A 15,320-nucleotide genomic window follows, 5' to 3' on the forward strand; every position below is an offset into this window, starting at 1 on the left:
ATGGTTAAGGACCTCAAGATCATGCTATATACAGACTACTTGAGGCTAAATCAGAATGGTTAGTCTAGAGAAGACAGTTCATGATATTTCTCTTAAATATTTTTAACACCTCTACAATGGGTAAGAATTATACTTGTTCTTGGCTCCACAGGGATGAAATGGGAGTATTGAATTGAGGTTGCAAGAAGAAAACTTATGCTTAACCTAATGGGGAAAAATTCACAAAAAAATACTCATATATTAAAAAGGAATGGGCTGGGCTACCTCAGGGAGCAGTGAATTCTCCCTCATTGAAGATCTTCAAGCAAAATAAGACTAGATGACTCCTTGTCTGGAATGCTACGGAAGTGCTTATTTTTTCTTCATCTACAGATTGGTCTAGATAGTCCTGCATGGCATCTTCCAAGTTTGAAATTCCATGATGATTGGGGAGGCTAGTTCATGGAGTGAATAGAGCACCAGCCCTGAATTCAGGAGGACCTGGGTTTGGTTCTGGCCTCAGACACTTAACATACACACACACAAAGAAAACTAACTGTGTGACCTTGGGCAAGTCACTTAACACAAATTGCCCTCCAAAAAGCAAAAAAAAAAAAAGAAATTCCATGAAGATGTATAGATTTTTTAAAGCTCCATTCATACCACTTTTCTGATTCCACATTGCTAGAAATCTGAGGCAACTTTTTTTTCTTTTCATCTTATAGTCATATTCTTCTATGTTTTGAACATATTGTGATTATGTAAATTTCCTTGAAAGAATTTTTTTTTCATTCTCAGTGTATTATATTTTTGTTTCATATAAATAACAAACCAAAAACTTCATTGACATATTATGGCTAATCTCAATATGTAGTTTATTCTAATTTGTTTTCCTTTGGTGGCATTATTTTTTTGAACAGAATGTCCTTCTATATTTACGGTGATTGTTTCCAGAATATTACTCCCTAAATACCATAAAATTTACTATTATAAACTCTGAGAAATCATTTTATTTTTTTCAAAATGAATAAAGATAAACCAAACTTAAAGATAATAATTGACATTTATAGAGTAATTTAAGGTTAGCTAGATATTTTTCATGCATACATTGACTGTTTTTAAGTACATTGAGAATGCTTTATCACTTTAAATTATATATATAGAGAAAATGTGGTTGATTTTTAAAGTAAGATTATAGATTATTTGAGTCACCTAGAAAGCAAAGAACAGAACATTTGCATTGATGTTCCCATGACATCCTCCAATCTGTTTACTGGCATCCATTGATAATGTCACATGTCACTATTACCAAACACTGGCTTCTATGCATTTAGGGTTTTTGAACTTGGTTCTCTCATTTGGCAGGCATTTATCTTATTTTTCAGTGGAGGGTACCCAGCAGAATTGGAAGCCGTTCCCTTCACCTCACTCTGTGATTGACAGAAGTTCTAGTTTTCATTAGTAGAGGACTCATTTGTATGTAAAATAATTTTTGACACCCACTGCTGGCATAAAAATTCAGTACAAACATGAATCAATGCAATTGCATTCTCATTTTCAGCTGACAAGTACTTCTCACACATGTTGGGGAAATCCTCATAGGCATTTCTGTATATTCAGTAAAGGTTTTTTTTTTTCCCACCCTCTTTTTTAAAAAGTTCTTTAATACATGTATCTTTAACAACAAAGAACAGGCAATATTTTAAAACAGGACATACCAAGAACAAGAGTGTCTTGGATGATATGATTTTCTAGCTTGAAGGGAACTGTAATTCAAGTGACAGATGAAGATGTGCCTTGAGCACCTTCCATTGTATCTATTTGAGCATGACACTTAAACTTGTGCTAGTCATATAGTAAAATAACAATATATGTTTCCAGCTGCAGAACTTCCAACTAGAAGAGAAAGATAATTTGTCATTGATTTTCTTTTTAGTATAACTCAGCTCAAGAAACATTTGGTTAAGTGCCTACTATATGCGTGACCCTATATTGGTGCTAAGAATGTAGATGGTACAAAGTTAAAAACAAAATAGTTCCTGATTTCAAAGAATATGGGGCAATAGCCCCACTTTTACAAAGAAATGCAAATATAAAGTTTATAAAAAATAATTGTAATTTCAAGAGGGAGAAAGTGTTAACAAATGAGTGGAACTGAGAAAGACCTCACTGAGAAGTGGGCACTTTCATTGTTCTCTGAGTACAACAGAGATTCCAAGAGGTCATGCTATAGGATCAAAGGCCCAGAGGATAATTGATTTATAGCTGGCAACAATGTTAGTAGTCAATGACTCAGTCAATAAGATTTTAGGTGTCCACTATGTGCTGTACACTGTGCTAAGTGCCAATGATACAAAAACAAACAAACAAACCAAAAACAGGCTTTGCCCTGAAGGGTCTATTGATTCTAAGACATTTAACTTCCTCATTTTATGAATAAGCCCCAGAGAAGTTAAATGATTTACCCAAAGTGACCCAAGTAGTTACTTGAGAAAACTATGATTCAAACTCAGATCCTCTGACTTTCAAATGCAATATCCTTTCTCCTAAAACACAGAAAGGTTTTTTTTCCTTGTTATTATGACTTTCAAAGGTTTATAATTTAGGGGAAACAATATTCATTATTCACTTTACCTGAGGAGAACCAACCAGTATCTCATTAGTCATAACTGCAAATTAGGCTATATCATTGAAACAACAGAAGGCAAAGCATAAATATTAAATTAATTTCTAATTTGAAAATGCCCACATACTATTAGAAGGAAGAAAAGAGATTGTTACCCAAAGCTCCTCTTATCAAAATTATATGAGTCCAGGAGGTTAGCAGTGGGCTTAGAATTGTGGTATATGTGTTCATAGTTCTGAAAAGTAATAGCCAACTCACAAAGCAGGAAGGACTTTACCATAGCAATGGAGAGAACATACATCATATATCAGGATAATGAACCATTAGCAAAATGTTTGAAAATGGCTTTATTTTACATGAAGTCATTTGGATACTTCAAAAGTCTTTAGATGCATCAAGAAAACAACAAAAACATCTACTAAGTTTAATAAAGAATTAATTGAACTTGGGGGTGGCTAGGTGGCACAGTGAGTAAAGCGCCGGCCCTGGAGTCAGGAGGACCCGAGTTTGGTTCCGGCCTCAGACACAACACCCACACACACAAAAAAAAACTAGCCATGTAACCTGGGGCAAGTTAATCCCAATTGCCCTCCAAAAGGCAAAAAAAAGAATTAATTGAACTGCAGAAGCCCACTATTTCTTACATTTCAAAAGAGCTCTGTATTGGGAAAGCTAGAACACCAATAAGCCACAATTAGATACATAATAGAAGAACTGAAAAAGTCTGGCTCAGAAGGCTTCCTGCACATTTGTCAAAACTATGTATTCTCCAGCAATCAAAGAATCACTAAAATAGGAAAACCTTAGAGATCAATTCAGACAAGAACTTCATTTTATGGATGAGGCAACAAAGGCCTAGAAATGGCATGTGAACTCTGCAGGGTGACACAGGAAAGAAGCATCCAGATTAGGATTCAAACCCAAGGACTCTGGCTCTAAATTCAACATTGTTTCTGCCATAACAACTGTATGAATTAGTCAAAATAAAATCTGTATTACTTTGCAAATATGAAATTCTATGACATGGCATAATACATCACAGTACTGTTCTCCAATCCCAATATGAAGCATGAATGTCCTCTACCATATCCAAAGCAAATACATATCTTGCTCTGGCTTGATTGCTTCAACTGACTGGTAATTCATTATCTTCTGAACAACCCAATTTTATTTGGGGACAATATTTTCTTTTCCTTGTTGTTGTTCTTGTTCAGAAACTCTTCCTTTTATTGAGCTGAAATTTACATCTTAAAAACTTCTATTACAATCACTGTATTTAGAAAGAATTCTAAGACTAGAGCATTAGATTTAGAACTAGAAGAGGCATTAAAGACAATCTGGCCCAATCTTATTTAATATTCCTCATTATAAGGGAAGTGAATCTCAGAAAGGTCAGGACCTTGGCCCAGTGTCACACAGGTGGAAAGTGATAGCACTGGAATTTAAAACCACATTGTCTGGACTAAAATCAATGCTCCTTACAGGGTTTCACATCTACTCTTTTAACTGTTTAAACATTTTGTTATCGAGTAAGACAAAGAAAGCTAATAAATATCAGGTGCAAGATTCATATCCAGGTTTGCAGACTCAGTCCCATGTTTATTCTACTATATAAAACTGCTTTTCTTCTTCCACACATATGACATATATATTTTTTTGTTTTATTCCCTTGCTATCATAATTGTTTTCCTGTTTTGATCCTGGTTTGATAATAGTCCTAAATATGGCAAGAACAACAAGAAGCAAACAAACCAGATAAAACAAGGAGGAAGAGAAAAAACATAAGGCAGAGGAGGAGGAGAGAGAGGAAGAAGAGGACAAGAAGAGACACTTAGAGCACCTTCAAAGTGTTAACATATTATCTCATTTGAACCTCACAACAACCTGTGACATAGATAATACTTGGGAGGCATTATGTGCATTTTAAAATTGAAGAACTGAGACTGAGAGAAAGGAAGTAACTTGTCGACAGAGTTCTGGAGTACCTGAGGCAATAATTGAATTCAATTCTTCCTAACTCCAAACTTTAGTACTCTTGTCCATTGGACTATGCATCTGCTATATTCCAGATGTGGTCTGAATAACAGAAAGAAATGTAGAATAGACATGTAATTAAGATCTTTTTCTTCTGGTATAAAAAAAAATCTAACACTGAAGGAAGGTAGGAAGGTTTCATTCAAAGAACTATCTGACCTTAGCATCGTAAGATTATAAATGTTGAGCTGGAAGAACATCAGGGGTCTTTTAAGCCAATCCTTTCATTTTATAGATGATGAAATTGTGACTGAGGGAGTTTAAATAATTTTCCCTAGGTCATAAAAGTAGGATGGCTATTGTAAGTCAGAGGCATATGATGTCCTTTGAGTTCAAAGGAAATTAATTCAGGTCCACTGACTATAGAGAAAAAGCTCTTCTCACAGTTACATGGTGCCTCCTTGGGTAAAATTGTTTCAAGAAAAGGGAAATCTGGTGCTCACCATCTTGGAAGTTGGAAGGTAAGATGTGGCATTCTGGGCCAGCATGTCAAGAAGATACAAGGGGAGGTGGACACTGGTAGGAAGAATGGCCCCCTAAACATTAGATCACTGAGGTTAATCCATATTCACTTCTGTTATTTATGACTCTGCTGGGGCACTCTGACATTTCTCATTTGGAACACTTTCAGTCTATAAATATGCCTTAACATCCATTTGTTCTTCTTTCCACCCTGCCATACTTTAAGAAAAATGGTCAAATGAAGGAGTGTTAGTACAAATAGAAAAATGAGTCTTGATAGATAACAAGTTAAATGAAATTTTCAAATGTCAAGCAGAGAAATTTGGGTTTGATTTGAGGGAAGCAGCATGATATGGTAGAAAAAGTACCATGTTAGTAGTAAAGAATATTGACTCTGCCATGAATGGCATGATCTGAGCAAATAAGTTAACTTCTTGGTGCCTCAATTTCCTCATCTATGGAGCAAGAATTTTGGTGACTTGCTATTTTCAATTCTACCGACTCAAATACTCTTATATAATGTCAGTATGAATTTTAAAGCAGTAGAATGATTAACTTAAATGTGGTAATTTTAGGCATGGGGAGAAATAACTGTTACACAGAATTCTAAAAGGAAAAGAAGCTAGAGATAGAGAAAAAAGGCAAAACATTGTGGAAATGTGTAGCACAAGAGCCATATTATCTTCCTCTGCTTTTCGTTTATTATTAAATCTTGGAAACATGACACTGTAAGCACTACTTGGACCATATTATATGATAGTTGGAGAGAGCTTAAGCTAAGACCCCCCTTTCTATGATCTTTTGTAGTCCTGTCCACTGTAAGCTATAAGCCCTCAAAAATATCTGATACTCTGCTATCGTTAGCCAGATCTTTCTCAGGCTTCAGGTTATTTCTTGGGTGATGGGGACCATACTAAAGAAAAGCTTATGATTAGGTTCATCTAAAGACTACAATCATTTATTTATTTCTCTTTAAATTAAAAAAAAATTTGTAAGAAAATATCATGACTACGCTCCACTGTCAAAACCCAGGAATCCTCTCACTCCATTAGTTCATACTAAGATAAATGGATTCCACTGCAGTTTTCTATTTTATCTTCTGACCATATATGACAGATATTTTGTCTTGGGCAAACATAATCTGTGAAGGAGAAAAATCTAGGCTTTGAGTGAAGTAGAATAAAATATTTTAAAGATTAGAAGAGCTTAAACATCACCTAGTTAAGTCTTTAAAATCTGAAGCTCAGAGTGACCAAGAGACTCATTGAAGATTATACATTACTTATGTGGGTTTATTTTATATCCTGAAACTTTGCCAAATTTATTTATTATTTCAAGTAGTTTTTCACTTGATTCTCTAGGATTCTCTAAGTATATCATCATATCATCTGCAAATAGTGGTAGCTAAGTCTCTTCTTTGCCTTAACTAATTGTTTCTATTTCATTTTCTTTTCTTATTGCTACTGCTAACATTTCTAGTACCAAATTGAATAAGAGGGGTGATAGTAGACATCCTTGTTTCACCCCTGATCTTATTGGAAATGTTTCTAGCTTATCCCCATTTCATATAATACTTGCTGATGGTTTTAGATAGATGCTACTCATTATTTTAAGGAAGACTCCATTTATTCCTATACTTTCCAGTGTTTTTAATAGGAATGGGTGTTGTATTTTGTCAAAAGCCTTTTCTGCATCTATTGATATAATGATATGGTTTCTGTTAGTTTTGTTGTTGATGTGATCAATTATACTGATAATTTTCCTGATATTGAACCACCTTTGCATTCCTGCTTCTACTACACCATCTTGACTCCACCCCCTCCCACCCTTGCATTCCTGGAATAAATCCTACCTGGTCAAAGTGCATTTTTCTCATGATGAGTTGCTGTTGTGTTTTTGCTTATATTTTATTTAGACTATTTTCATCTTTATTCATAAGGGAAATTGGTCTATAATTTTCTTTCTCTGTTTTGTCTCTTCCTGATTTAGGTATCAGTACCATATTTGTGTCAAAAAAGGAATTTGGTAGGACTCCTTCTTCTCCAATTTTCCCAAATAGTTTGTAAAGTATTAGTCAATTGTTCTTTAAATGTTTGGAAGAATTTACTAGTAAAGCCGTTGGGCCCTGGAGATTTTTTCCTAGGGAGTTCATTGATGGCTTGTTCAATTTCTTTATCTGAGATGGGACTATTTAAGTAATTTACTTCCTCTTCAGTTAGTCTGGGCAACTTTTATTTTTGTAAATATTCATCATTCACTGATATTGTCAAATTTTTGTGCGTACAATTGGGCAAAATAATTCCTAATTATTCTTTGAATTTCCTCTTCATTGGAGGTAGTTTCACCCTTTTCATTTTTGATACTCGTAATTTGGTTTCTTTCTTTTTTTATCATATTGACAAAAGGTAAATCAATTTGATTGTTTTTTTTTCATAATACCAGCTCTTAGTTTTATTTGTTAATTCGATAGTTTTTTTAACTCAATTTTATTAATCTCTCATTTGGTTTTCATTATTTCTAATTTAGCATTTAATTGGGGATTTTCAATTTGTTCTTTTTCTAGATTTTTCAGTTGCACACCCAATTTATTGTCCTACATTTTCTCTATTTTATTTATATATGCATTCAGGGATATAAAGCTTCCCCTAAGAATTGCTTTTGCTGTATCCCACAAGTTTTAGTATGTTGTCTCATTATTGTCATTCTCTTGAATAAAGTTACTGATTTTTTCTCTAATTTCTTGTGTGACCCACTCATTCTTTAGGATTAAGTTATTTAGTTTCCAATTAGGTTTTAGTCTATCCTTCCATGGCCCTTTATTACATATAACTTTTTTACTGCATCATGATCTGAGAAGGGTGCATTTAATATTTCTGCCTTTCTTCACTGAATTATGAGGTTTTTATACCATAGAATATGGTCATTTTTTGTATATGTGCCATGTACTGTGGAGAAGAAGGTATATTCCTTTTTATCCCCATTCAATTTTTCTCCAGAGGTTTACCCTATCTATCTTCTCTAATATTCTATTTTTCTCCTTAACTTCTTTTTTGATTATTTTGAGGTTAGATTTATCAAGCTCAGAGAGGGGGAGATTGAAGTCCCCCACTTGTATAGTTTTGTTATCTATTTCTTCCCCTAACATCTTTAACTTCTCCTTTAAGAATTTGGATGCTGTACCACTTGGTGCATAAATGTTTAGTAACGATATTGCTTCATATTCAATGGTGCCTTTTAGCAGGATATAGTTTCCTTCCTTATCTCTTTTAATTAGATGTATTTTTGCTTTTTCTTTGTCTGAGATAAGGATTGCTACCTCTGCTTTTTTGTTTGCTTTAGTTGAGGCATGCTATATTTTACTCTAGCCTTTTGCCTTTACCCTGTGTGTATTCCCCTGTTTCAGATGTGTTTCTTGTGAACAGCATATTGTAGGATTATGGTTTTTAATCCATTCTGTTATCTCTCTCTGTTTTATGGTAGAGTTCATCCTATTCACATACACAGTTATGATTACTATCTACATATTTTCTTCCATCCTATTCCCTCCTCTGTTTATGTTTTTATTTTCCCCCCTTCTCCCTTACCCTCTTTAAGAGTTTTCCTTTTGATTGCCACCTACCTCCGTATTCCCTTCTTATCAGCCCCTCTCCCTTTTCCTACCCTTCCCCCTTACTACTTCTTCCCTCCCTTTGAACCACCCACACCTTTTCGTAGCCCTTCCCCCCTCCTACTGCCTGTAGCATATGATAGATTTATATACTTAATGTAGTATGTTATTTCTTCCTCACACCAAGATTGACAGTAATAGATCTCCTGCAACGCTCCTCTCCCTCCCCTCTTTCTCTGTATTATGATAGTTTTATGTCTCCTCTCAATTGAGTCCTTTACTTAGCCAATTATTTTATTCCCTCCTTGCACCAGAACCAATGAGGAAAAAACTCATATAATGCTCATCTCCCTCCTTTCTTTCCCTCTACTATGTTTTTATGCCTGTTTGTGTGGCATAATTTACCCTTTTCTGCTTCCCCTTCTTCCATTGTAGTCCCTTTGCAGCCCTCAATAAGGTTTTCATCATCATTTTTGTGTAATTTATACCCACAACTTCTATTTATCTATATCCCTTTTATTTGTCATCATAGGTATAGAATTCTCAGCATTAACAGGAATCATCAGCTTCCCATACAGGGATGTAAACAGTTTTCTCTTATTAAATAACAAGTTGTGTGTATCTGTGTGTAAGTGTGTGTGTGTGTGTGTGTGTATGTGTGTTTTCCCTCTTTACCTTTCTATGTCTCTCTTGAATCTTCTAATTGAAGGTTGAATTTTCCATTGAGCTCTGGCTTTTTCATCAAGAAGGTCTGGAAGTCTGTTATATCATTGAATGACCATCTCCTTGCTGGAAGATTATGCTCAGTTTCACTGGATAGGTGATCCTTGCTTGTACCCAAGATCTTTTGCCTTGTGAAAAATTATATTCCAGTTCCTCCAATCTTTCAGTGTAGAAACTGCCAGATCCTGTGCAATCCTCACTGTGGTTCCATGATATTTGATTTTTTTCTTTCTGGCTGCTTGTAGTATTTTCTCCTTTACCTGATAGTTCTGGAATTTGGTGTAATAGTAATGGAATTTAAAGATCCCCCTGTATTTCTGTGGTTTTTGGGTTTAGTGTTAAAACGCAGAGCTTGTGAATCCCACTTGTGGGATGGACTTGTTGATGTGAAAAGAGAGGGCTGAACTGGTTAGAGAGGCACAAGCAGAGAGAGAGAGAGAGAGAGAGAGGCAGCAGAAGTTTTGGAAGCAGCATCATGGAGGCAGAAAGAGAGAGAGAGAGAGGGGATTTCTGAGGACAGTTTGAGCTGCCCAGGAATTTCGAGAGCTGCCATCCAGAGCTGCCAATGACTGAGGAGACATGGCTGTGATGCCGGTATTTTGTCTGTCTGTTTTGATATAGTTTTGCCAGATTGGTCCACTGGTGAAGGACAGTGCTGTTCTTGCAGAGGTCCTGAAACCTTGCTGTTGGTTCAGGGTCCTGAGACTGTTCTATAGACAGAGTAAATTGCATCCACTGGTGAAGGACAGTGCTGTTGTTGCAAAGGACCTGGAACCTTGCTATTGGTTCAGAAGGCCTGAAGATGGATTTTCTTGTTGTATGTTTACAGAAACCCTGGAAGAGGGTCTTGCTGATGTTTTCAGGTGTCCTAAGACTGTTCTGCAGGCAGAGAAAGAATTAATGAGGACAGTGGCAGTGTATCTTGTAGCCTTGTCTCCCCAGGAACAAAGATTGCTGAGAACTTGCCTAGGGTAAAGTTGAAGAAAAGACCTCTCTTTGGGTTGTAGCTCAGGGGTAGATGGCCTTTGTGCTCTCTACTGCCCCTTTTGAGAAGGTGCTTGGCATTAACTGATGATAATTGTAATTCAGTTGTGATCGAGGGGTGGGAAACTTTTGACTTTTTTGTGCTCTGTGACTGACCAAATGAATGTACTTTGTTTTTGATTGGAAACTAATCTCCATTTGAGAAGAGGGACTTTTGATTGACTAAATAAATGTACTGCCCAGATGTGGAGTAGTACTTAGAAATTATTGAATTACACTTGGTGAATGCTGTATTTTGATTTTCTCTGTTCTTAATTTGTCACTGAATAAACTAGAGAGCTGCTATGCTGGTATTTTGAACCTTGGAAGTTGCCTTTGCTTGGCATTACATGTGGCCACAACATTTTGTGGACTTTTCAATTTGGAATTTCTTTCAAGAGGTGTCCGGTGGATTTTCTCTATTTCTATTTTACCCTCTGGTTCTAGGATCTCAGGGCAATTTTCCTTGATGAGCTCTTGGAAGATGTTGTCCAGGCTCATTTTTTCATCATGATTTTCTGGTAGGCCTATGATTCTCAGATTATCTCTCCTGGATTTGTTTTCCAGGTTAGTTATTTTTCCATTGAGATATTTTACCTCTTTTTATAATTTTTCATTTGTGATGTTTTGTTTGACTGATTCTTGGTGTGGCAAAGAGTCAGTCATTAGCTTCAATTTAGTTGATTCTAAATTTTAGCAAATTATTTTCCTCGGTTAGTTTTTGAAGCTCCTTTTCCATATGTTCAGATTTCATTTTTAGTTTATACATTTTTTTTAAGCAATTAGGGTTAAACAACTTGCTCAAGGTTACAGGGACAGTTATTTTGTGTGGGTGTTAAGTATCTGAGGCTGGAACCGATCCCGGGTCCTCCCGACTCTGGGGCCAGTGCTTTTATCATTATGCCACCTAGCCACCCCTACATTTTTTTAAGGAGCTGTTTTCTTCATTGTTATATTATTCTTATTTAGCAATTTTGATTTTAAAAGAATTATTCACTTTATCTTCTACCTCTCTGATTTGGTTTTCAAAGTTCTTTTTGAGTTCATCTAAAAATGCTTTCTGTGCTGGGGACCAGTTCATATTCCCTGTTGAGTGTATTCAGCTGTGAGTGTAGAGTCAATATTGTCTCCTTCTCAATTTGGTTCCTCCCTCTCACAATAATACAAATCTAGAGTCTTTGTCTTTATAGTTTGTTTTTAATCATTTTCAGGCAGGGCTATAGACACACCCTTCCTCTAGGGTTCCCAAGCCTTTACTGTTTAAAGTTTTTTTTTTTCCCCTGGGACAATAATTACTGTATTTTTTCCCCCCTGGGACAATAATTACTGTATTTTCCGGGTCAGAGGTGGGGATTGGAGCACCAGGGGTTCACTCTGCCATTCTGGTACCTGGAAGTTCATATATGGCCTTTTAAAATTTCCAGGCTGTGGGTTGGTAGTCCCAGAGGTAGCTGCTGCCCCTACCATGGGCCCTGCATTTGTCTCTTAGCCAGCTCTGTCAGATCCCAGTCCTGCAGTGATAGGCCTGAGGATGACCCTTGTGTTTGGTGGATCAACTTGCTGCCACGTTGACCACACCTTGTCCAGGCCTCTGCCCACCAAGTTGTCCCTGGGATCTCTTTCAAGAGGTAATTGGGGGATTCTTTAAATTTCTATTTTACCCTCTGGTTCTAGAATATTAGGGCAGTTTCCCTTGATAATTTCTTAAAAGATGATGTCTAGGCTTCTGTCTTTCAGGTAGTCCATTAATTTTTTTTTTAATTCTCTCTCTTGGATCTATTTTCCATGTCAGTGGTTGTTCCAATGAGATATTTCAAACTGTCTTCTATTTCTTTCATTCTTCTAGTTCTGTTTTATAACTTCTTGATTTCTCATAAAGTCATTAGCTTCCATTTGCTCCATTCTAATTCTGAAGAAATTTTGCCAATTTTCCTTTATAAGGTAATCTTCTCATTGGCTTTTTTTTACCTCTTTTGCCATTTGGGTAAATCTATTTTTTAAGGCATTATTTTCATGTTTTGGGTAGCCTTTAGCAAGCTGCTGACTAATTTTTGATCATTTTCTTTCACCACTCCCATTTCTCTTTCCAATTTTTCTTCTACTTCTCTTGCTTGATTTTCAAAACCCTTGTGAGCTCTTCCATGGCCTGTGACAACTTCATGTTTTTTCTTGGAGGGTTTTGTGCAGGAGTTTTAGCTTTGTTGTCTTGTTCTGGTTGCATTTTTAGATCCTCTTTGTCACCAAAGTATGATTCTATAGTCTCCCCTTTTTTTCATGCTATTTCCTCATCTTCCCAGACAAGTACTTGACTTTCTATCTTTTTATCAGAGTAGGACTATGCTTCCACTGGGGGTGGGGGTGGGGGTTGAAATACTATACCAAGCTTCAGGGGTTTTGTATCATGCACTCAATCCCCAACCTTCTGTGGATCCAGACCTCTGGAAGCAGCAGCTGCTGCTACTGCTGCTGCCACCACCACCACCACCACCTCCACAACCATGGGACTCTTTCATCCAAGTCCCACAGATTTGTGGGTTGAGAAGCCACCAAAGCTGCTGTGATTTAGTTCTCCAAGGGTTGCTCTGGCCCTATCTGTTTTGGTGCGGCCCACACTGGACTGTACTTCACTCCCAGTATGTTGTGATATACCCTTCCTTTCATCCTTCCAGGTTATCTTGGGCTAGAAATTTGCTTCATTGTGTCATTTTGTGGGTTCTGCAGCTCTAGAATTTTTTAGAGTCATTTTAGTCATTACAGGTATTTAGAGGTGTTTGGGGGTAGATCTCTAGCAATTCTCTGCTTTTACTCCATCATCTTGGCTCCATCCATCTCAACAAACTTTTAATATGTACCTACTACATGTAAGTTAATGATCCTGGTAGGTACCTAGGATTAAAATATGAAAGACGATGTCCCTTCCTTGAAAGAGCTTGCTCATTCATCACTCTTGAACATAGCCCAAAACGTACAGGTTCATTGACTCAGTAGGGAACAACTGGACCACAGATATGTCTGTCCCCACTAACATCATGCCACATTTATTTAAAAATTGGTAGTCAGCCCTCTCTGGATCTGAAGATTTGCCAGTATAGCTATCCTTCTGCATCATATTTGGAATGGCTATGAACATTTTAAACTGATTTCTGAACTGATGTTTCTTAAACTGTGAGGTGCACTCATTTAACCAATCAATTGCTGAATGAACTGTAGATTGTTATTACATCAGACAGCACTGTCTATAAATGAAAATTATCATTCTTTGGTCTGATGTTGATGGCTAGTTTAGTCAGCCAATACCAAATTCTTGTTCCCTAGTAGTGAATTATTAACATTCACATTTAAATGAATCAATGGCCTATTTTAGCGAAAGGGAAAAATGAAGAGTATAAAATAATTGATTTGTAGTTTTGGTGGACCCGACTTGTTATCTTGACCAAATACAAAATCTAAAGGTGAATGTTACCATAGTGGCAACATTTTAAAAATGCAGCATGGATATTATTTCTTAATCTTGATTACATGAACTTAAAAAAATGTTGATAATTGGCTTCCTTTTTATCCTATGTATTTTATCTTATGCAGTTAAAAATAGTCTGAGAAGAGACACATAGGTTTCAGCACATTGTCAAAGGGGTCCAAGACACACAAAATTTTAGGAATGATTGTTTTATTAGAAAAGTGCAATGTGGTAAAACTGAAATGTGATATATGACAATCTCTAAAGAGTCAAAACAATGGAAACCTGAAAGGCAACTATGGCTACAAGAATATTGCCAAAAGTAGTTTAAAAATTAACAAACAAGAAATGTAACATCAGAAAAAGAAGAAAGCTGGTTATTTAATGAAAGCAAAGGGTTAGAGATAAAATCTTCTTGCAATATTATAAGCCACAGACTGCTAAAATATTCTAGAGAAGCTTTCTTTACTCTTTTTTCTTGGTCATTGATACATCTGACAGTCTGCTGAAATCTTTGGACCTGTTCTCAGACTTTTTTTTTAATTCATAAAAAGAATACATTATGTTAGAAAGGAAACTATCATTATATATATATATATGCATGTACATGTGCATATGTATATGTATATGTATATTTAAAGTTTACAGACCTAGGTTAGGAATCCTTGACCTAGAAGATTTCCAGAGGCTGGGTAGATAATGAATGCAGAATTTATGAGAGGACATAGACAAGAGTTACAGAGGGTAGGAAAGCATGAATGGACTAATATCAATATTATTGTCAATAATACCCAATTTGATTAGGTTAAGAAACATTCACATATGAACAATGTAAAGATTAAAAAGTATGAATTAAAATCCTTATACTTTGAAATAAGATTTTGGTCAATAGAATCTCAGAACTAACATGGGAAAGCTAAACCACTGAAGAATCCAATGCCTTCTATAAAAACAGTTGGAAAAATATTATAGCCTAGAGGGCTTTCTAGTCAGGAATGATTCATCTTATTGACTCTTCAGTGGCTACATAGGTATTTTTGCAAATACTACCCTTCATTAGGGCATTATCATCGTAATGTTCCTCACAGGAACTTTTTGTGAAATTAGTAAAGTCATATAAAATCCATTAAGATATTCAGGATTATGAGTTTTTTCTAAAGTCAATCTGTTTGTGCAATTTCTTAAAGAAGTAAATGAGTGCTAGAATTAAATAACAATAACCAAGCAAAACAACTATATAAAATATTTAGAAAGGCATCACAGTAAAGACCTTACTGATACTTAGGCTAAAGTAAGTGCACATTTCAGTATATTTTATTACACAGGAACACAACTAAATATATTTTTTTGTTCTAAATTCTTAAACAATGTTCCCTGAGTACCAGAAAATACACTAATGCTCATTCTGC

This window comes from Petaurus breviceps, unplaced genomic scaffold (genome assembly GCF_028583685.1).
Source record: "Petaurus breviceps papuanus isolate PSGF00001 unplaced genomic scaffold, PetGlider_PUasm1.0 76, whole genome shotgun sequence".
Taxonomy (NCBI): Eukaryota; Metazoa; Chordata; class Mammalia; order Diprotodontia; family Petauridae; genus Petaurus; species Petaurus breviceps.